At 38.4% G+C, this 25,193-nt stretch overlaps 1 pseudogene across 1 annotated transcript; it reads left to right on the top strand.

The window, feature by feature from the left end:
- Positions 1 to 13,513: 13,513 nt before the first annotated feature.
- Positions 13,514 to 14,736, top strand: LOC117072544 (annotated as a pseudogene). Its single transcript, XR_004432836.1, has one exon. The product of XR_004432836.1 is annotated as a hsc70-interacting protein-like (transcript).
- The last annotated feature ends 10,457 nt before the right edge of the window (positions 14,737 to 25,193 follow it).

Raw genomic sequence — 25,193 nt, 5'->3', positions numbered from 1 at the left:
ACAAACTGACAGAAGTAGGCTTCAGAAGGTGGGTAATAACAAACTCCTCTGAGCTAAAGGAGCGTGTTCTAACCCAATGCAAGGAAGCTAAGAACCTTGAAAAAAAGATAGTTGAATTGCTAACTAGAATAACCAATGTAGGGAAGAACATAAATGACCTGATGGAGCTGAAAAACACAGCATGAGAACTTCCTGAAGAATATACAAGTATTAATAGCCAAATCAATCAAGTGGAAGAAAGGATATCAGTGATTAAAGATCAACTTAATGAAATAAAGAGGGAAGACAAGATTAGAGAAAAAAGAATAAAAAGGAACAAACAAAGCCTCCAGGAAATATGGGCCTATGTGAAAAGACCAAATCTACATTTGATTGGTGTACCTAAAAGTGATGGGTAGAATGGAACCAAGTTGGAAAACACACTCTTCAGGGTATTATCCAGGAGAACTTCCCCAACCTAGCAAGACAGGCCAACATTCAAATTCAGGAAACACAGAGGACACCACAAAGATATTCCTTGAGAAGAGCAACCCCAAAACAGATAATCGTCAGATTCACCAAGGTTGAAATGAAGAAAAAAATGTTAAGGGCAACCAAAGAGAAAGGTTGGGTTATCAACAAAGGGAAGCCCATCAGACTAACAGCAGATCTCTCTGCAGAAACCCTACAAGCCAGAAGAGAGTGGGGACCAATATTCAACGTTCTCAAAGAAAAGAAGTTTCAACCCAGAATTTCATATCCAGCCAAACCAAGCTTCATAAACAAAGGAGAAATAAAATCCTTTATAGCAGGCAAATGCTGAAGGATTTTGTCACCACCAGACCTGCCTTACAAGAGCTCCTAATGGAAGCACTAAACATGGAAAGGAAGAGCCAGTACCAGCCACTGCAAAAATATACCAAATTGTGAAGCATATAAACACTATGAAGAAACTACATTAACTAATGGGCAAAACAACCAGCTAGCATCATAAAGACAGGATCAAATTCACACATAACAATATTAGCCTTAAATGTAAATGGGCTAAATGCCTCAGTTAAAAGACACAGACTGGCAAATTGGATAAAGAGTCAAGACTCATCAGTGTGCTGTATTCAGGAGACCCATCTCACATGCAAAGACACACATAGGCTCAAAATAAAGGGATAGAGGAATATTTACCAAGCAAATGGAAAGCAAAAAAAAAAAAAAGCAGGAGTTGCAATACTAATCTCTGATAAAACAGACTTTAAACCAACAAAGATCAAAAGAGACAAAGAAGGCCATTACATAATGGTAAAGGGATCAATGCAGCAAGAAGCACTAACTATCCTAAATATAAATGCACCCAATATAGGAGCACCCAGATTCATAAAGCAAGTTCTTAGAGACCTACAAAGAGACTTAGACTCCCACAGAATAATAATGGGAGACTTTAACACCCCACTGTCAATATTAGACAGATAAATGAGACAGAAAATTAACAAGGATATTCAGGACCTGGACTCAGCTCTGGACCAAGTAGACCTAATAGGCATCTACAGAACTCTCCAGCCCAAATCAACAGAATATTCATTCTTCTCAGCACCTCATTGCACTTATTCTAAAATTGACCACGTAATTGGAAATAAAACACTCCTCAGCAAATGCAAAAGAATGGAAATCATAACAGTCTCTCAGACCACAGTGCAATCAGATTAGAACACAGAATTAAGAAACTCACTCAAAATCACACAACTACATGGAAACTGAACAACCTGCTCCTCAGTGACTACTGGGTAAATAACGAAATGATGGCAGAAATACTATGTTCTTTGAAACCAATGAGAATGAAGACACAATGTACCAGAATCTCTGGGACACGTTTAAAGCAGTGTTTAGAGGGAAATTTATAGCACTAAATGCCCACAAGAGAAAGCAGGAAAGATCTAAAATTGACACCCTAACATCAAAATTAAAAGAACTAGAGAAGCAACAGCAAACAAATTCAAAAGCTAGCAGAAGACATGAAATAACTAAGATCAGAGCAGAACTGAAGGAAATAGAGACATGAAAAAAAACCCTCAAAAAAATCAATGAATCCAGGAGCTGGTTTTTTGAAAAAAATCAACAAAATAAATAGACCATTAACCAGACTAATAAAGAAGAAAAGAGAGAAGAATCAAATAGATGAAATAAAAAATGATATAGGGGATATCACCACTGATCCCACAGAAATACAAACTACCATCACAGAATACTATAAACACCTCTACACAAATAAACTAGAAAATCTAGAAGAAAGGGATAAATTCCTGGACATATACACCATCCAGGTCTAAGCCAGGAAGAAGTCAAATCCCTGAATAAACTAATAACAAGTTCTGAAATTGAGGCCGTAATTAATAGCCTACCAACCAAAAAAAGTCCAGGACCAGACAGATTCACAGCTGAATTCTACCTTCTGAAACTATTCCAATTAATAGAAAAAAAAGGAATCCTCCCTAATTCATTTTATGAGGCCAGCATCATCCTAATACCAAAACCTGTCAGAGACACAACAAATAAAGGAAATTTCAGGCCAATATTCCTGATGAACATTGATGTGAAAATCCTCAATAAAATACTGACAAACCAAATCCAGCAGCACATCAAAAAGCTTATCCACCATGATCAAGTTGGCTTCACACCTGGGATGCAAGGCTAGTTCAACATATGCAAATCAATAAATGTAATTCATCACATAAACAGAACCAAAGACAAAAACCACATGATTATCTCAATAGATGCAGAAAAGACCTTCGATAAAATTCAATACCCCTCAATAGATGCAGAAAAGACCTTTGATAAAATTCGACACCCCTTATGCTAAAAAGCTCAATAAGCTAGGTATCGATGGAATGTATCTCAAAATAATAAGAGCTATTTATGACAAACCCACAGCCGATATCATACTGAATGGGCAAAAACTGGAAGCATTCCCTTTGAAAACCGGCACAAGACAAGGATTCCCTCTCTTACCACTCTTATTCAACATAGTGTTAGAAGTTCTAGCCAGTGCAATCAGGCAAGAGAAAGCAATAAAATGTATCCAAATAGGAAGAGAGGAAGTCAAATTGTCTCTGTTTGCAGATGACATGATTGTATATTTAGAAAACTCCATTGTCGCAGCCCCAAATCTCCTTAAGCTGATAAGCAACTTCAGCAAAGTCTCAAGATACAAAACCAATGTGCAAAAATCACAAACATTCCTATGCACTAATAATAGACAAACAGAGAGCCAAATCATGAATGAACTCCCATTCACAACTGCTACTAAGAGAATGAAATACCTAGGAATACAACTTACAAGGGATGTGAAGGACCTCTTCAAGGAGAACTACAAACGACTGCTCAAGGAAATAAGAGAGGACACAAACAAATGGAAAAACATTCCATGCTTATGGATAGGAAGAATCAATATCATGAAAATGGCCATACTGCCCAAAGAAATTTATAGATTCAATGCTATCCCCATCAAGCTACCATTGATTTTCATCATAGAATTGGTAGAAAACTACTTTAAACTTCATATGGAACCAAAAAAGAGCTCACATAGCCAAGACAATCCTGGGCAAGAAGAACAAAGCTGGAGGCATCATGCTTTCAAACTATACTACAAGGCTACAGTTACCAAAACAGCATGGTACTGGTACCAAAACAAATATATAGACCAATGGAACAGAATGGTGGGCTCAGAAATAACACCACACATCTACAACCATCTGATCTTTGACAAACCTGACAAAAACAAGAAATGGGGAAAAGATTCCCTATTTAATAAATGGTGTTGAGAAAACTGGCTAACCATTTGCAGAAAACTGAAACTGTACCCCTTCCTTACACTTTATACAAAAATCAACTCAAGATGGTTCAAAGACTTAAATGTAAGACCTAGGACCATAAAAATCCTAGGAGAAAACCTGAGCAATACCATTCGGGACATAGGCATGGGCAAAAACTTCATGTCTAAAACACCAAAAGCAATGGCAACAAAAGCCAGAATTGACAAATGTGATCTAATTAAGCTAAAGAGCTTCTGCACAGCAAAAGAAACTATCATCAAAGTGAACAGGCAGTCTACAGAATGGGAGAAAAATTTTGCAATCTATTCATCTGACAAAGGGCTAATATCCAGAATCGACAAAGAACTTAAACAAATTTACAAGAAAAAAAAACCCATCAAAATATGGGCAAAGGATATGAACAGACCCTTCTCAAAAGAAGATACTTATGCAGCCAATAGACATATGAAAAAATGATCATCAACACTGGTCATTAGAGAAATGCAAATCAAAACCACAATGAGCTACCATCTCATGCCAGTTAGAATGGCGATCATTAAAAAGTCAGGAAACAACAGATGCTGGAGAGGTTGTGGAAAAATAGTTGGTGGGAGTGTAAATTAGTTCAACCGTTGTGGATGATAGTGTGGAGATTCCTCAAGGATCTAGAACTAGAAATACCATTTGGCCCAGCAATCCCATTACTGGGTATATACCCAAAGGATTATAAATCATTCTATGATAAAGACACATGCACACGTATGTTTGTTGTGGCACTATTCACAATAGCAAAGACTTGGAACCAACCCAAATGTCCATCAATGATATGAAGGATTAAGAAAATGTGGCACATATACAACATGGAATACTATGCAGCCATTAAAAAGGATGAGTTCATGTCCTTTGCAGGGACATGGATGAAGCTGGAAACCATCATTCTCAGCAAACTATCACAAGATCAGAAAACCAAACACAGCATGTTCTCACTCATAAGTGGGAGATGAACAATGAGAACACATGGACACAGGGAGGGGAACATCACACACTGGAGCCTGTCGTGGGGTGGGGGGTTAGGAGACGGATAACATTAGGAGAAATATCTAATGTAGGTGATGAGTTGATGGGTGCAGCAAACCACCATGGCATACATATACCTATGTAACAAAACTGCACATTCTGCACATGTAACCCAGAACTTAAAGTATAATAAAAGATGTAAAAATAAAAGAAAAAGTGAGATCACATAAAAAAAAAACCACATTGGTCCATTGGTCACTAAGCTGAGGAGTGATTCCTTTATGTATGATACCATGATTCAATGATGCAGTGCTTTCCTCTGTCAAAATTATCCAAGTATCAAGGAAGATATAAGGTGGTGCTCCCCATATATAGTAGAAACATGTTATCATTGTGGAAACCTGTCTGGAGTGGTAACTGGGATGGTACTTGACTCAGCTGAGTTAAAAGCCTGGGAATAACTGTCTCCTGATTGTTTCACTCAGAGATTTTCAGGGGTATTTATTTCAAACATGAATTTCTAGGATGTTAATTTCAAACAGGGCTGAGGACTAAGGAAAGGTGAGAGATGATGAACTATGTTCTTAGGAAGAGAGAGAGAGGGGGTAAAGAGAGGGAGACAGAGAAAACATAAATGTAAAGATTCTTCTACTATGAACTAGTTAAGAGTTAAATTGGAAAGGCACCGTAAGAGAGCCATGCCTGGCCGGGAGCCGTGGCTCATGCCTGTAATCCTAGCACTTTGGGAGGCTGAGGCAGGTGGATCACGAGGTCAAGAGATAGAGACCATCCTGGCCAACATGGTGAAGCCCGTCTCTACTAAAAACACAAAAATTAGCTGGGCCTGGTGGCATGCGCCTGTAGTCCCAGCTACTCGGGAGGCTGAGGCAGGAGAATCACTTGAACCTGGGAGGCGGAGGTTGTAATGAGCTGAGATGGCACCACTGCACTCCAGCCTGGCAACAAAGTGAGACTCCATCTCAAAAAAAAAAAAAAGAGAGAGAGACAGCCATACCTAGCACCATTTACCTCACATCTAAACAGTGGAGTGGTGCTGGTAAATGTTTAACAACCAACTCTCTGGAAAATAAAAGTCCTAATTTGTACTTTTAGAAAATTTCTGTGGAATAAATATTTCCATTGCCAAATTCAAGCTACCAGTGTACCCTCACTGAACAAGAAATTGGGAAGAACTTTGCACAATTGGGTCTAGTGAACGAGTGTGAGCCGTCTCCCCTACCGCCCTACATAAAAGGCAAGGACAGCCACTAGGAGAACTTCCTGAAATTAACTTGAGGGCTTGTGACATCTCTCATATTATTCAGTTTCCTAAGGTGGCAGGCAGTGCCTTGTTATTGAAAAAGGACCAAATGCTTTTATTAAAATAAAATCAATGAAACAGTCTTCCAGAAAGACTGAGTCGCATTCTTCAAATGTCTATGTTAGCAAGCAATGCAATGCCACAGGATATATAGAAACACTTCTCATCATTGTTTCTGGATCTGAAATAATCTGTTTTCTATCTAATATGATTCTTTCATATAGCATTCTTGAGTGGACTTTTAAAGTTTACTGAGAGCCTGCTTGGTCCTAACTACTTTTTTAGGTGGAGATATTTAAAAATAAAAAGTGACTTGGTCCCTTTCTTCAGTATCTATAAACGTCTTTCCTCTTGGTAGAGGCCCTAGAAGATTCTTGTGAGAACGATTTAGTTTTTTACAATAGTAATTCTTTCCATATAACCAATAGAAGAAGGACGAGGAGCTGTGGCCAGGATTGGGGACAAGTGGGAGCTGAGGAAAGGGTAGGCTATGGCAGAGAGTCTGATGAGATATACAGCTTAACTGAGAAAAGCTTTCTTCCTCTTGTGCAGAGACAATAACCGAACTTCGATCTTTTTAGAAAAGTTAACATACGAAATCGTTTTAAGAATTAGTTGACCAAGAAGTAAGTAAACTGAACCAGGTTACAAATTTAAATTGATATTAAAGTGATCTACACAAAATAAGCTTTGACAACTTTGACTTATTTAAATCAATAAAAACAAAATGTTAATTTATGGACATAATTTGGTAGCTAATTAGTCATGCGGTACAGCATTGCCCTTCCACAATTTATTTCCATCAGCAGAATTAATCACAGCAGAGCAGATGTAGTAGGGACAATCCAAGGTTAAAACAAATGATACAAAATAATGAACTAGAGCATAAGATGATAACCTGGAGAAAGTCATGATTTATTATTCTGCCAGAGTCTTCTGTGGATTCTGCAGCCACTTTATGCAAGCCTGCCTCCCTTTTAACCAGATATCTCTGATTGTAGTGATCTTTTACTTTGCATTAATTTTATCTGCCTTTGAAGGTAATGTAACTGTGATAAGAGCCAATTAGTTTTGCACCATCGAGAAACACAATGAAATGTGACTTGAGAAAACAAAGATAAAATTAACTGTCTAAATGAGACTACAAGGCAATCTAATCTTTGCTGTTTTCTTATAGGACTAAAGCACCATACGTTCAGCATCATAAACTGAAGGACAACTATAAGGATATTTGAGGTGGTTCAAAGACATGCTGTAATGAACACAATTCTTCGAGAGTAACATTAACCAGTAATTTAATGCTAACTTTCCACAGGACTTGAGAACTATATCAACAGATTACATTACAGACAAATACAAATGCCAGGGTACCACTATGGGAACCAACTTCTTTTTAAACTTTATATTGGGGAATTTGCTTATGAAATAAAATAAACAAGATGGTCTTCAGTTGAACATTATCTGGCTTTATTCTGCCATTGTTTCCCTATTGTATATTTACTGTATATACAGGAAAATTCCAGTGTCTCAATTTCAGGGGTGTTTTAATAAGGAAACACTTTTGGTGAGATTAAACTTTTTCATGTCTTTTATGTTTTTTAGTGTATGCTTCTAGTAAGACTTGGATGCAACTAATGGTTCAATAATACAAACTAGTTATGTTGGTCTAGGTCTCATTTATTTGTGACAAAGATCATACCACAATAGTCAATTTTCTATCCTTTTTAAAAAATAACAAGCAATTTTAGTCTTACAAAGGTTACTTTTGAGAGGTGGTAAAAATAGTAATGAAAGTTTTTTTTTTTCCTAAGTGGAGACACAGACACCAAGAAATTGAAATAATAAGAAACATTAAATGATTTTACTTTCTAAAAAATGGCAAGGTAATAATGAAGGCAAAAAACAAGCTAGAAAAATGTATAACATATATGACAAAGAATCTATAGTGTTAGTATGTAAAAAGATATAAAGAAATCTGCAAAAGATGATCACCTAAGAGAAAAATGAACCAAAGAAAACCCAAATATAAATAATTTACAGAAGAAAAAATAAAAGGACAAAATAAATTGAGGAGGAGGTGGAATTCAATCTCCTAGTAAAGCAAAAAATAAAATAAAACATACTGTTTTTTACTTATCAAATAGAAAAAAATTAATAGATACTCAATATTAGCCTGGAATAGGGAAAACATCCTTAAATAATTTGCAAAAGTGTAAATTGAACCTTTTTTGAGGGCAATTTGGAATAGTCATACTTTTTAATTCAATAATTTCAGTAGTAGAAATTTGTTCTAACTAACCATAATTGTGATAAAAATTTTTGCTAAAAGAATGTTCGTGCTTGGTGTGGTGGCTCACGCCTGTAATTCCAGCACTTTGGGAGGCCAAGGCAGACGGATCCCCTGAGGTCAGGAGTTCAAGACCAGCCTGGCCAACATGGTGAAATCCTGTCTCTACTAAAAATACAAAAATGAGCCAGGTGTGGTGGTGCACGCCTGTAGTCCCGGCTACTGAGGAGGCTAAGGCAGGAGAATCGCTTTGACCCGGGAGGCGTAGGTTGCAGTGACCCAGGATTACACTCCAGCCTGAACAACAGAGCGAGACTCCATCTCAAAAAAAAAAAAAAAAAAAAAAGGAATGTTCTTGGTAGTGTAGTTAAAAATAGTGAAAACTTAACAACCACTTTAAAATATATCCATTGAGAAAATATTCATTAAATAAGTTATACGGCTCGTATTCAGTAACACTCCGCGGCCATTAATGTGGCGTTTCCGAATTTGTCTGCAATTTAGAATCACCTGGGGATCTTTTAAAAATTCTAAAGACCAGGTCACATTCCACACAAATAAATTGTAATTTCTGGGGATGAGACATTGTTATTTTTTTAAGCTCCCCAAGTACAATGTGCAATATCATTTGGGAGCTATTGCATTAAAACAATATAGAAAAATATTATCATGAAAGAATGTTCACAATATATTGTATTTTCTTTATAAAAATCAAAATGCAAAACAATATTATTCAGGATATGGCTGTGTTGTATAGAAATTTTGTTCTACTTGCAACCTTTATGAAGGGACAGCCCCAGCCTCCAGCAACATGCCCCACCTTCACTAACTAAATCTGATTGTATCAAGAGTGAGCTTCTGATCTACAGGCTCAGTGTAGTTTGGCATCAAAATCCCTAACCAGGCAGAAATAAGCTGGGTCAATCAGAATTTTGCACTAATTAAATTGCAATTGTGGCCAGGCGCGGTGGCTCAAGCCTGTAATCCCAGCACTTTGGGAGGCCGAGACGGGCGGATCACGAGGTCAGGAGATCGAGACCATCCTGGCTAACACGGTGAAACCCCGTCTCTACTAAAAAAAAATACAAAAAATTAGCCGGGCGAGATGGCGGGCGCCTGTAGTCCCAGCTACTCGGGAGGCTGAGGCGAGAGAATGGCGTAAACCCGGGAGGCGGAGCTTGCAGTGAGCTGAGATCCGGCCACTGCACTCCAGCCTGGGCGACAGAGCGAGACTCCGTCTCAACAACAACAACAACAACAACAACAAAAATTGCAATTGTAAATATTGAAGGAATCAGGCAGTGAGACTGAAGCTGAAGTGATGTGCAAAGAAAGGTCATGAGGCACAGAAAGGGTCATGAAAAAATAAAAGTAATGAAGAAACAGAAAGCATTAGAAAATGTGGTGTAAATGAAGCCCCGCAACACTTGTGGAGGGTCTTCAGGGCTTCCCTGATTCAGAAGACCTACCTGGGCCCAGTCTCCTTGAAGCCAAGTAGAACCCCAGAATTGTCAAGACGAGCACTATGCATGACAAGGAAAGTCTCAGTGCAGTTTTGAGGAATGCAGAAGTTAAAGACTCCAAATAACAAGAATACAAATTACGAAGGCAGAAACCAAGGAAACAGACATTGATAAAAAGACATGAAGAGGCCGGACGCGGTGGCTCACGCCTGTAATCCCAGCATTTTGGGAGGCTGAGGCGAGCGGATCACGAGGTCAGGAGTTAACCATCCTGGCTAACACGATGAAACCCCGTCTCTACTAAAAACACACATAAAAATTAGCCGGGCCTGGTGGCAGGTGCCTGTGGTCAGGAGAAAGGCGTGAACCCGGGAGGTGGAGCTTGCAATGAGCGGAGATCGCGCCCCTGCACTCCAGCCTGGGCGACAGAGCGAGACTCGGTCAAAAAAAAAAAAAAAAAAAAAGCCATGAAGAGTAAATGGAAATGGTGATGACACTAAAATTCGGGTTCTGTGGAATTTAGATTAATTTCCTAGCAAGAGGCAGTTGGCAATTTTTAAATTCCTGTTTGAAACTATATTTAGGCTAAGCTTTAAAAAATAAATGAAAAAGAATTTTTCTATGATTCGTTTAAGATAAAAAAAAGGCTTTGGCTTCCAATCCTCAGTACTCCGCTACTACTAAGTATTCAGGTGCCATGGGAAGAATCATTTCTCTCTCTGGGCCTCACGGGTTTCCATATATGCCCAGGAAACTGAGTTAGTCTCTATCAGCCATAAACTTATCATGGATTTTGTTTTTATTTAGATAAATATATAAGTAAATCTAGGATGTTGGAATTTCCCCTGAGTGGCTTTCTTAAAAACAAATATGATTTACTATTAATCACTTAAGTCAATGTATTTAGGCAAATGTTTTACTATTTTCTTTTTAATTTTTTTTTTTTTTTTTTTTTTTTTTTGTAGAGACAAGGTCATCCTGTGTTTCCCAGGCTGGCTTGAACTCCTGGACTCAGGCGATCCTACCACTTTGGCCTCCCAAAGTGCTGGAATTACAGCCATGGGCCACCAGGTCTGGCCTATTTTTGTTTTTTTGACATAGGGTCTCACTGTATTGCCTAGGGTAGAGTACAGTGGTGCAATCATAGCTTACGATAGCCTTGAATTCCTGAGCTCAAGTGATCCTCCGACCTCAGCCTCCCCAGTAGCTGGGATTACAGGTATGCACCACCACAACTGGCTAATTTTTTTACAGTATTTTTGTAGCGATGGGGGGACCTCGCTGTGATGTTTTACTATTAAAGAACTAATACACCAATGATGTCCAACCCAATGTTCGGTATCTTTGGGGATACCTGAAGGTGCTCCTTATGGAACACAAACCAGTAATGACACTTTTAAGAAAATCAATTTCCAGATCTTTATTTTTCAATGACTTTTTTCCCCTAAAACTGATGCACCTTACAGTGTACTATGGTCAAAGTATCATGTCTGTCTCCTTTCTCCACCTCCTCTTTCCCTAATACCCTTGTCCACTTTACCAAAGAAAGGCATGCCTCTTACCCATCCTGAGCCTTACAACCATTACATTTCCTCAGATTATATAAAGACAATGGAGTGCCAAACAAAGGGCAATTCAAAATTTTCGTACCTGCGAAGCTTCATTTAATCAAGACATGATTTGGGTCTCATTTAATCAAAACACCAATTGGGTCTCTGTTACTTTCTTTCAAAATGACTTAAAGGAGGAATGAGGTAGTAATTTTGGGACTACCCCAAACTGAGTCTACTCTGTTAATAACAAAATGTTGAGTTAACTTTTAGGTAGAACAGAGCCCCAAACTGCAAGTCATGCTGTCCCAGCATGTGCAACAGAAAAAGCTTTCGCTCTAACAATATCTGGAAACAGTGAATCCTCTCCTTGGAACCAAGACCAGGACATGACAGGAACCTGAACATCAGAAGCTTATCAGAAGCAAGGGGTCGATTGGCCTAGAAGATCCAGGGCTAAAATCCACCTCAACGTATGTTTCCATAAAAGGTCAAATATAAAGTCCTCCAATCAGACCGTGTGAAACCAACATTCCTAAATCCTTTTCCTTGCCCTCTGAGCCCATAAATTTGCCCCAGACTCCAAACTGGGGAAACAAATTTGAGTCTGCTCTTGTGTGCTTGCTAATCAGTTTTGCTATAAAGCCTTTTTTTTTTCTCAAAAGCATGTACCTCGTAGTATTGGCTCATATGTGTATCAGGCAGCAAACTCATTTGCTTTGTAACAAAAACTTCCATTTTACTTCCAGTAAGGGCTTCAAGTTTGAGGGAAAAGAACAAAGGTGGAGGTAAGTTAGTGGGTTGTCTTTTTAACATATACTCAGGCTCATAAGAAAACATTTTCACTAACATTTGCCAAAATATTGCTTGTACTGAAAATTCATATTTCACTTTGGTAAGTCTCCTGTTCATCACATGTCAACTACTTCTCTGTTTATTTTGTTATTCCTATCGCATTATTATTCAATTTGGACTACTTTAAAGGGAATGTGTTATAGATTCTTCTGAAAATAATGCATTTAGAAACGATCATGGAGAAACCTCATAAAAGCTGTACACTTACTAGTGACCATTTTGTTAATTTCCACTAAAACTTGTCTCATTTTAGAAATAAGGCAGATTTATTCATCGATATACGCTCTATTGAAAAAAGACTAACATCCATCAAATGAAGACACGTATTTCTGATAAAATCTTACTGTTAAATGTTTAATAATAATTTATAAAAGCATAATGTGCTTAGAATTGTTTGATCAATTATTCAATATTAAATGTAATCATAACTCAATCCAAAATAAAAAACTTTTTTCAAAGACTGAGTCTCATCCTATTACCCAGCCTGGAGTGCAGTGGTGTGATTGTAGTTCACTGCAGCCTCAAACTCCTTGGCTCAAGGGATCCTCCTACCTCAGCCCTCTGAGTAGCTGGGACTACAGGTGTGCACCTCCATGCCCGGCTCAAAAGAAAATTTAGTACTTAGAGCTCTATGGTTACCCACAGTATATGAATTTTCAAGTGCATTTTATGTGTATAGTTTTGTTTCAAAGAGGCATAAAGATATAACAAAAAAATCCAAAAAATGAATACTTTTAAATATAAAAATATTACATTGGAATAAAAATCAATGGGGTAGGTATATGGAAATAAAATATAAGGAGGAAAAGGAACAATGCATACAGTACTTTCTAACTAAAAGATCTTGACGTATTTCTCAAACACATGATCATCAGCATCAAATCACTATGATACTGGTTTCCATTAGCTATATTTAAGAGCATTTTAGCTGTTTTAATTTAAGATGTTAATATTTTAATATTGTGGAAATGGTGCACTTCAAAACTATTAAGCCCATAATAAAAAATTTAAAAGTTGACTTAAAATTAGCAATGGGGCACCTAAATTTTTCAAAACATTTTAGGGAGTAATAAAACAAAAAAAGCTGAAGATTCATTAAATGGAACACTTTATATTTGGCATTTAATAGTTTCATGGCCATTACTTACTGAAGGCATGGAAAAATATTCAAAATATATTACTTACTAAATGATAGTTATGGTATGATACATTGCAACTTAAAAAATCTAGAAGCCTTCTGCGCGGTCACGCCGAGCCAGCGCCTGGGCCTGGAGCAGGGCCGTAGTCCCCCAGCTTCACCCACCACCTCTCTACCATGGACCCCCGCAAAGTGAACGAGCTTCCGGCCTTTGTGAAAATGCGTAAGCAGGATCCGAGCGTTCCGCACACCGAGGAAATGTGCTTCCTGAGAGAGTGGGTGGAGAGCATGGGGGGTAAAGTACCACCTGCTACTCAGAAAGCTAAATCAGAAGAAAATACCAAGGAAGAAAAACCTGATAGTAAGAAGGTGGAGGAAGACTTAAAGGCAGACGAACCATCAAGTGAGGAAAGTGATCTAGAAATTAATAAAGAAGGTGTGATTGAACCAGACACTGATTCTCCTCAAGAAATGGGAGATGAAAATGCAGAGATAACGGAGGAGATGATGGATCAGGCAAATGATAAAAATGTGGCTGCTATTGAAGCCCTAAATGATGGTGAACTCCAGAAAGCCACTGACTTATTCACAGATGCCATCAAGCTTAATCCTCGCTTGGCCATTCTGTATGCCAAAAGGGCCAGTGTCTTCATCAAATTACAGAAACCAAATGCTGCTATCGAGACTGTGACAGAGCCATTGAGATAAATCCTGATTCAGCTCAGCCTTACAAGTGGCCGGGGAAAGCACACAGACTTCTAGGCCACTGGGAAGAAGCAGCCCATGATCTTGCCCTTGCCTGTAAATTGGATTATGATGAAGATGCTATTGCAATGCTGAAAGAAGTTCAACCTAGGGCACAGAAAATTGCAGAACATCGGAGAAAGTATGAGAGAAAACGTGAAGAGCGAGAGATCAAAGAAAGAATAGAACGAGTTAAGAAGGCTCAAGAAGAGCATGAGAGAGCCCAGAGGGAGGAAGAAGCCAGACGACAGTCAGGAGCTCAGTATGGCTCTTTTCCAGGTGGCTTTCCTGGGGGAATGCCTGGTAGTTTTCCTGGCGGAATGCCTGGAATGGGAGGGGCCATGCCTGGAATGGCTGGAATGCCTGGACTCAATGAAATTCTTAGTGATCCAGAGGTTCTTGCAGCCATGCAGGATCCAGAAGTTATGGTGGCCTTCCAGGATGTGGCTCAGAACCCAGCAAATATGTCAAAATACCAGAGCAACCCAAAGGTTATGAATCTCATCAGTAAATTGTCAGCCAAATTTGGAGGTCAAGCATAATGCCCTTCTGATAAATAAAGCCCTTGCTGAAGGAAAAGCAACCTAGATCACCTTATGGATGTCGCAATAATACAAACCAGTGTACCTCTGACCTTCTCATCAAGAGAGCTGGGGTGCTTTGAAGATAATCCCTACCCCTCTCCCCCAAATTCAGCTGAAGCATTTTACAGTCGTTTGCCATTAGGGTATTCATTCAGATAATGTTTTCCTACTAGGAATTACAAACTTTAAACACTTTTTTTTTTTTTTTGAGACGGAGTCTCGCTCCGTCGCCCAGACTGGAGTGCAGTGGCCAGATCTCAGCTCACTGCAAGCTCCTTCTCCCGGGTTTATGCCATTCTCCTGCCTCAGCCTCCCGAGTAGCTGGCACTACAGGCGCCCGCCACCTCGCCCGGCTAGTTTTTTGTATTTTTTAGTAGAGACAGGGTTTCACCATGTTAGCCAGGATGGTCTCGATCTCCTGACCTTGTGATCCACCCGTCTCGGCCTCCCAAAGTGCTGGGATTACAGGCTTGAGCCACCGCGCCTGGCCTAAACACTTTTTAAATATTCAAAATATTTAAAACAAATTTAAAGGGTCTGTTAATTCTTATATTTTTCTTTACTAATCATTTTGGTTTTTTTTCTTTGAATTGGGCAGGGAAGATATGTATGGAAGATTATTGCTCTAATTTGAGTGAAATAAAAGTTATTAGTGTGAGGCAAACATAACTCATTTGAGGATAAAGTTTGGGTTGGATATGTGGTTCCTGATGCATTTTGACTTGTCTTTTTAAATGCTTTATCTTTTTCTTTAAAGATTTATTTCAATAAAACTAATTGAGACCACCCGTATTTCAGTAGGACCTGGGTAGGGATTGGAAGTACTTAGCAGGGCAGCAGCAGTCTTGCTGTGTTTTATATAACATGCGTCCTTGGGCAGGTTGCCCTTAAATCTTACACTGTGGTGAAGGGATGATTTTTTTTGTAATGCTGCAGTAGAGTTGGAGTACTTAGTTCTCTTCTTGTCCAGTGTATCTAATAAGTGTTTCATGTTATTTCCACATAAGGGAAATAAGGGAGTACTTTTCTTTTTATATTTCTACGCTTAAAATTCTCTTTCCTAGTCAAAAATTGCCCAACTCTGTGTTTGTTTTCTGCTTGTTACATTTTTCTCCCTTACTTTTCTTGGGCTAAAGACAGGCTTTTTCCACCAGCATCATCACTGCTATCATCATTAACAGCATAATTATACAAGCATATTTAATGCTGAGTTTAATTTAATATGTAATACGTATGGTAATTGTAGGGTAATACCCACAACAACTGTAGTTTCTTACTTGGCCAAGAGAAAGCTTATTTAAGTGTTAGACTTCCGTTCTGGCAAAATCTTGCCATATCAGAAGACATTGGAAAGAGAGATTCCCTTTGGTGTTTGGTCTTCTACTTAGAAAATACTTATTGCAGTTAGAGTTTATCTTGTAGTATTCATCTTTGTATTCTGAAGATAATATGGTTTGAATTAAATTGATACACACAGAGGAACCAATTTTTTTGATCCAGTGTGAATTATAAATGAAACAATCCACAGTTACTTATTGTGGAGTTGTTGAGACTATGAAAGACTCATTGTCTTTGTATTCAGCTCTTAAATAGTGTAACCATACCCCCACCTCTGCTTGTTTTCTTTCCCTCCCCTCCGATGATAAAGAAAATGATAAATTTTCTGTTGTGCATTCAATTCTTATTTTAAATAAGACTAAGTATAGGCATTGTATCTGACGTTGCTACGTTTCTACCAGTGTTTCAATTTAAAGTGCTAGTATTTAAAAACATTTTCAAGGGATAAGACCTTCTGTACTTTGCTTATTTGAAGAATCAGTGGTAGGAGCAGTGAAGTAAATTCTATGGAGTACATTTCTAAAATCATAAATAAGTTTATTCAGGTTCTAACCCTTTGCTGTACACAAGCAGACAGAAATGCATCTGTTACATAAATGAGAAAAAGCTATTATGCTGATGGAGCATGCTTCTTAAATCCTTTAAAAACACTCACCATATAAACTTGCAAAAAAAAAATCTAGAAGATGTTGATATTTTAAAATTATTGTTAATATTAGCTTGTTATGTCAATTATTTAAAATATATTAATTAGATTATAATATAAATACTAAAATGTTAACAATGATTATCTCTGGTAGAATTATGAGTGATTTTTTGTTTTCATTTTAGTTTATCTTTTTTCTAATTTTCATATCCCAAGCACATATTATTTACACAGTAAGAAAAGATTATTTGAAATAAAAATAGTAACATGTATTCTTTGATCTGGACATCAATAGCTTTACTAAACAAAAACAACAGCACTGAAAGGAAAAAAACAATGCCCTGAAGAACTTAATTCATTGATTGTAATTTTCAAGGTTTAGCCATGACAAATACTGAAATAAAATCTTGCTTCTTGATCCTAAATTCAGCTGTCTTTTATTCTGAACAAGGAGTGCAGAATCAAGTCCTGTAATAGCAACGGTACTACATCACTAAAAATATGCTGCATAAGTCTTTGTAAAAAGGCCAGTCAGCAGAAAACATATTTTATAAAGGCATCTCCTGTGTGGCTCTGAATTGTAACTTATCTTAACTGAAAAATATAGAAATTAAGAACACAGAAACAGTAGTCAACTTACATTCTACATTAAGTTTGAATTATTATTCTTCAAGGAGTTCTGAGGCTGTTCAGTGTGTATTAAATCTTGAACAAGTTATAGGTTTTTGGAACTGAACAGTAATTGGTATGTAAAACTGGTTTAAGCATTTCCATCTGCACACATATCATTTTGATTAATTTTCATTCTAGCTATGTGGTGAGGCATAGCAATCTGTTTTGACATTGAGCTCTTAGTCACATTTAGAGGCCTGAAAGGTCATTATACTTTCACTCTCTGTGAAGACATTTCTTGATAATAATAGACTGCATAAAAATAGTACCAGGTGATACTTGGCTAGCAGTCAAATGGAGCTCTGCTTTGTCTATAATTACAGTTTCTAAAGAACTCAATTCCACAAACACTTGACTGAACATTTCGGTTGTGTTGGCTTCATCTTGCATATTTTGGAAATATACTGACCAGAGAATAGCCTGATAAGCCTATGTCAATAAATTTCTTTTTCTTCATCTTAACCATTGATTCCAAAATTTCTCTTTAATTTAAAAGCTAGAAAACATAGAGTTACAGGAAATGTAAATAAAAACATTCTAATAAGCAAAGACTAAATTTTACTGAATCTGGCTCAGCAGGTAATGAGATAGAACTTTGAATGCCAAGTGGGTGAGTTAGGCAAGATCATCATATCTTGACTCTACACTTATTTCAAATGTACAAGTTATGGTATTCTATGGATTGTATCTGAATACTGAGGGAAGAGAATATTTGACTTACATTTCATGTAGAGATAGAGGTTACTCTCCAAGAAGTGGGACTTTACTTGAAATAGAAACAATTTAGAATAAACAGGAATGAACAATTCTAATGCCCTTTGATTTTAAATGAGGACTCATGGAGAGGGAAAACTGTACTCAAACTTTAACTGGCCACCAAACCAATTTTCATGTACTAAAAACCAATTTTTCATTTTAATATATGATTTACTTGTCCAAGATATTGCTGAATATTATTTATTAATATATATAATTCTTTCTAAAAGGTTTTTCTACTTGATTTTGCTATCTACTCTATGTTTTTCCATCAGGCACTCACCCTATAATTGTTCAGAAAGTTCCCCATAAAAAAAACTTTCCTAATTTAGAGACTAATAGACATAATTTCATAATTCCTTCCAGTGAGATGTTGGAAACAAACACCAGAATTTGAATCCCACTTCTAATACTTCTAATACTGACTGGGTGCTTGATGTATCACTAGTACTTGTACATCTTAAATGTTGGTTTCATCATTATTTAAGTGGAAATAGTAATACTCACTTTATGCTGCTGCAAGAAATAAACAAAGAAATATCAGGGAAAAAAACTACCACTATGTCTAACACACATAATAGTTCCTCAAGAAGTGTTCTGTGGCGGGCCTGGTGGGCTCACACCTGTAATCCCAGCACTTTGGGAGGCCAAGGCAGGAGGATCATTTGAGCTCAAGAGTCTGAGATCAGCCTAGGCAACATAGTGAGCCCTCATTTCTACTTAAAAAAAAAAGAAGAAAACAAAAAAATGTTCCATTACATTGAATTCTGATATACCACATGTTGCCTTACGTTTGTTGAAAATTTGCCAAAATCTCTATAGCAATAACATTAACATATCAATAACTATGTGAAATTAGTATTATTTTTGATTATCAAAGTCCATTGGATCAGGTCATGGATAAATCTACGTTTAACTGAATTCTATGCCATAATTGGTTTGATCCAGTGTATTTATCCTATTGGTGCATTTGTTTAATGATGCCTTTACTAATTCTGTTACTATCAATGCTGTTTACTTTCAACGTTTTGATTGTCTTTGTACTTCATTTATTAAATAAGAATATAAGTGCTTAAGAACTTCAGTGTTCAACAAATGTGGTTTGATTTGGCTAAAAATCCAAAAGCAAATGATGGAAAAGAATTTGCTGTCATGGGCAGATTTACTTTCAGTGAATATCAAATTATTGAAGGCTTACTGCAAAGGGGAAGGTATTAAACTTTATTAAAAGTTCTCCTGCAATATAGTATTAAGCACAAAGCAATTAATGAAACCAAGTATCACTCATTCACATGTGGAAAAAGTATTATATAATCATTTCAATGCTGTTGTGACCTTTGTTTCCCCTAGGCAAAGACAACTTTGGAAGCAATCAAAGCTTAAGCAATAATTACATTAGTAATTGGGCCAGTTCCCATCCCGAATTTTTCCCAAGACTCCAAATTCTCTTTTCCTGGTGGGGCTATTATGAAAAAATTAATTGTGCTAGTCAATTGTCCTATGTAATGCTATTCTGGAAGCTTCTATGGATATGTTAAAAGGACAATTTAATTAAAATACAGAGAAACAACTATTGGTTTTCTTTATCAACTCCCCTCTGTTAAAAATTCATAATTACAACATACCTTCATTGAAAAAAAGCACAGACAGATACAGGAAACAGAAGGGAGATTTACAAACCTTTTTCCTATTGGAAAGGTTCTAGCTCAGTTCCCTCTAACTAATACACTGAGAAGATAAAAGCTCAGTGTAGTAAAATCTCTACTTATGCAGTTCAGCATCACCATGGAAACATCTCCCCCTCAGTGAAATAATGAGATGGTAATGAAAACAGCTGCCACATTATGAACCTAGGCACAAACAGAGGCCGAGTTACTCATGCCAAATAGTGAGTGACAGGGGGTAGAATAGATGGGGGCGGGCATGTGCAAGGAGTAATAAGAAAGCCCATCAGTGGGTGTTATGGGAAGGGGTAGGAAAAACTACCTAAAATTCTAATATTGAAACTCGCAATTTGATTATTGTGAATTTCGGTAGTGAATTCGTGGCATTCCCATTGCAGAGACGATGGGGTATATAACTTGAGTTTTGATTATCTGAGTTCAACCTAATATTTCGCATGTCTATCACTTCAGACTCAAAATATGTGACTTGACAATTTAGGATTCTGTATTCTGCTGGGTCCTAAAGCACGTGTAAGATGGGAACAGCATTAGAACGCCAGGAGGAAAGTTCCATTTTGGAGGATAAATGAATATGATGTCTTTCCTTAAAGCACTCCCAAGTGAGTAGAAATTACACTCTCCCCTTCAAAAATGATCTGGGCCCACAGATTGGAACTGGTTGACAGACTTGGATGCATGGAGCAAAAGGAGACAAATGAAAAACAGTCTTGTGGAGAAATTAACATTAAAAGGCATGAATCCAAAAGGTCTGGACCAAGAGAGAGAAACAAGGTTCAGTATAAGGCAATCAGGCAAATAACAAGAAACCCAGAATATCATGTGGACTCTATATATATTGTACATTACATATAGTAAAATATATTTGTATATGTGTACATTAAACAGGTATGATTTACATTATATTCATGTTTAATTTAAATATATGTATCTTGTGTATTTGTATATGTGCATATATATGAATATGTGTGTGTGTATATATGTACATGTGTGTATGTGCATATGTATAATACACAAACGATTGGTTTAAGACATCTCCCATAAGGAGAAAGACACTTTTGCTGAATGAACACTTTAGATGAGTCCCTGGGAGACCAAGCCTTCAGGGTTGTGATACAGCTGGTCACTAAAAGTGACCAGAAAATCATGGGTCTTGCCCTAGATGTCATTGAGACATAAAATGGAAACTAGTTCTGGAGGAAATATTTCAAAGGAGAGTTGGAGACAAATAGAAATGTGTTTATTTTTATATTACATGCTTACTTGTTTGATGTGATAGTTTCACCTGGTGACTTGTTGCATATACATGATGAGGGAGAAGAAGCTAATACAGAGGAGAGGCAAGCATGAAGAGGGGAATAATGAGTTCGGGTTTAGAAGAAGCAGGGCTACCACAGCTTTCAAAAACTTACTGGCAATAGAAATCTTATTTATTTTTCCCAAGGATCTCTGCATCTTTTCACTAATTTGACAAAACTTTAACAGATGCTTATTAGGGTAGGAACTGTGCTTAGCATGAAGTGTAGGTGGGTGGAACAGTAAACAAGACAGTTGTGGCCTGTGTCCTCCTAGGGCTCTTAATCTCGAGGATTGACACCAGTGGTGCAGACTACTCCCATGAAGCTTGGCTATCAACATGAAAAAATGGAAGTAGCTAGAAGGACTGGACAACTTAATGTTTTTTTTTTTTTTTTTTAAGATGAGAAAGGTTTGACCATGTTCATTTTCTGTAAAGGAAGAGCTAGTACAGGTTGGGCATGGTGGCTCATGCCCATAATCCCAACATTTTGGGAGGCTGAGGCAGGCGGATCACCTGAGGTTGGGAGTTCAAGACTAGCCTGGCCAACATGGTGAAACCCCGTCTCTACTAAAAATACAAAAATTAGCCGGGTGTGGTGGTGAGCCTGTAATCCCAGCTACTCGGGAGGCTGAGGTAGGGGAATGGTTTGAACCCGGGAGTCGGAGGTTGCAGTGAGCCGAGAGAGGGCGCCACTTCACTACAGGCTGAGTCAGCAACAGAGGGAGACTGTCACAAAAAACAAAAAAGCATTAGTAGGGAGAAGTTAAACTTAAGGGAAAGAATGAATGCAAGACCTACAAGAAGAAAGGAGGATCTGGACTTGACAATTCTCACATATATATTGGGGGAAAGACGCTGATAGATGTGGGGAAAGGGGAAGGTGTAAACAGTTGCTCCAGTCAGTCTCTCCTCCTGCATTGCTGTGGAAAGTTAAGGACACTTGCTGGAAAGAACTGGAGGGCAGGAGTCCTGGAGTGCTTCAGGAGAGAGCAGGGAAATGTAGAAATGCCTGCTGAGAAGAATGAAAAGCTGCCGAGTGGTTAAAATGCATTTTTTCTGGACTATGACCTGCAGCAAATGACTTAATGTCTCTAACCCTAAATTCCTTCTCCTGTAGTTTGAGGTTAATAGTAGTATCTGTTGCTGGTATGAATATGCAGCTCTTGCCAAGGGAGGAGTATGCTGGCTAACGACTATCATTTTTTTTATTTCTTCCCCAAGTCATCTAAAAAAATTTTTTTCCTCCCCTGCATGATGCAGGGGCCCTAGGACCAGGGCTGCAACACAACTGCTGAAGCAGGGATGATTTCTGTAACTAAGAAACTGTAACTATATTTTAAAACTTTATGTCAGAATTCCTATAGGCCTGATGGGAGTGGATTGTGACTTCGCCCCATCTGGCAAATTGGGGCTAAAAGTGAATACAGCTATATTGCCTGGTAGTAAAAAGTGGCTTACGAGTTCAGAACCCATGTAACCCAACCCTCTGTGGGCGGGAATGGACTGAGAGAGAGGCACTTGTTAGACTAGTATTGCCACCAGCAATGTGGACCAGCACAGTGGCCAAACCTAATATCCCTTCCTAAGGTGGAAAAGTTTGGGTAAAAAATAAATGACAAATGGGAAAAAGGAGTACTAATAATGGCTGAGGATAAATAAATGAAAAAATGGGTTATAAATGGAGGGCAATCCAATATTACCTTAATAACTTGAAAGGGTCTCAGAGCAAGAGATAACACTGTCTCTTAGTTCAGTTATTCCAGATGCCTGAAAAGGTGAAGCTATATATTTGCCAGGGCCACTTCTGTTTTCGGAACCTGACAAGATTGAAAGAAAGCCAACAAACATAAATTGCCTCACCCTGGGGACATTCTTACAATATGATGGACTGGACTAATTATTCATTACTGTGAATATTCTGTTGATGTAATGGATCTGTGTTCGAAAACCGGGGGGTGGCCTGTGGTGTTATGATCTGTTTATATATGTAGATATATAAAAGATTATCATCTATCTATCTATCTATCTATCTATCTCTCTATGCTTTCATCCATGGTTTCTGGCTCATAACTCTCATAGCCCCTATTCCAGTCTTTTACTGTAATGTTGGGTATGTTAGGCCTCGGGGCAGCCTCAGGAAACAGAATCTCTCTTTCTCCTGCCCTCCTTTCACCTGCCCCAAGGTGGGACTCTAATCTTCCCCACTTTTCTGATTATGAGGCATAAAACTCTCATTCCAGAGAGTCTTGCGCTGTACCTGGGGGGAAGGAATGCTAACATCATGAAGCATCCATAACAACCCAAGAAAACCAGCGTCAGCGAGCTTCCGGATAGCTGAACACATGGAGGTTCCTGGAGGGTGGCGAGCCCAGGTAGAGAATGGAAGCTCTCGAACTCTTTCCCCATATCTCATGCTATGCACCTCTTCATCTGTAACCTTTGTAATATCCCCCATAATAAACTGGTAAATGTGAAAAAAAAGAAGAATAGTATCTGTCATAGAGTTGTTGTGAGGATTAAATGAGATAGTGCTTATAAAACATCTATCACAAGGAGTGTTCAATAAATATGAACTATTATTTATATTAATACAAATAAGAGGACTGGCAGGTTACTAGAGCTTTTGGGAGAATGCATATCAACACGTGCCATTTTTAAAAAGAATTTCAGGCCAAGCATGGTGGCTTACACCTGTAATCCCATCACTTTGGGAGGCCAAGGCAGGCAGATTACCTGAGGTCAGGAATTCAAGACCAGCCTGGCCAACATGGTGAAAAGCCTTATCTCTAATAAAAATACAAAAATTAGGCCAGGTATGGTGGCTGACGCCTGTAATCCCAGCACTTTGGGAGGCCCAGGCAGACGGATCACAAGGTCAGGAGATTGAGACCATCCTGACCAACACAGTGAAACCCTGTCTCTACTAAAAATACAAAAAATTAGCTGGGCATGGTGGCGGACACCTGTAGTTCCAGCTATTCGGGAGGCTAAGGCAGGAGAATGGCATGAACGTGGGAGGCGCAGCTTGCAGTGAGCCGAGATCTCACTACTGCACTCCAGCCTGGGCAACAGAGCAAGACTCCGTCTCAAAAACAAAACAAAACAAAACAAAAATTAGCCGAGTGTGGTGGCAGGCACCTGTAGTCCCAGCTACTCAAGAGGCTACGGCGGGAGAATCACTCGAACTTGGGAGGTGGAGGTTGCAGTGAGCTGAGATTGTGCCACTGCACTCCAGCCTGAGCAACAGAGCAAGACTCTGTCTCCAAAAATTCACATAATATTAAGTACTAGTTGAGACTGGGTAGCCTGTACATGAAATGGTCCTATTCTATACAGTTACCCATCTACAGATGTGCTTTGTAACCTGGATATAACAGAAAAAAAAAAAAGGACAAATTCCTCAACTGATACCAAGTTGAGGCAGGGATGGCCAAAGAACTTTTAAGAGTGCTAATGAGGGCAGATTTGTCATCTACTGTAAGGTACATTGTCTATAGAGAGGCAAGTTTAGTGGGCAGATGTTGAATAAAAGTGAAGATGTTAGGAAAAATGCAAGTAGCCTTCAAATTGAAGTGGGGCAAAGAGGAAGCTCGATGGAGCAATCTAAGAATTGGAGGAAGAAAATGGTTTGTGATTGGGAGGCCGAGGCAGGTGGATCACGAGGTCAGGAGATCGAGACCATCCTGGCTAACACGGTGAAACCCCATCTCTACTAAAAATATAAAAAATTAGCCGGACATGGTGGTGGGCGCCTGTAGTCCCAGCTATTCAGGAGGCTGAGACAGGAGAATGACGGGAACCTGGGAGGCGGAGCTTGCAGTGAGCCGAGACTGCGCCACTGCACTCCAGCCTGGGCGACAAGCAAAACTCTGTCTTAAAAAAAGAAAAAAGAAAAGAAAAAAAGAAAGTGGTTTGTGAGAATGGAAAGTAGTGACTCATCAGAGTCCCATGAAGGCTCTGTCCATAAGGAGGCAATGTGCCTTTGAAAGCAGGTAGGACAAGTTCAGAGTTCAAAATGTTATCAGTGATCGGGCATGGTGGTTCACACCTGCAGTCTC

This window comes from Trachypithecus francoisi, unplaced genomic scaffold (assembly GCF_009764315.1).
Source record: "Trachypithecus francoisi isolate TF-2019V2 unplaced genomic scaffold, Tfra_2.0 Lachesis_group4, whole genome shotgun sequence".
Lineage (NCBI taxonomy): Eukaryota > Metazoa > Chordata > Mammalia > Primates > Cercopithecidae > Trachypithecus > Trachypithecus francoisi.
This window is presented reverse-complemented; position numbering and strand designations above follow the sequence as displayed.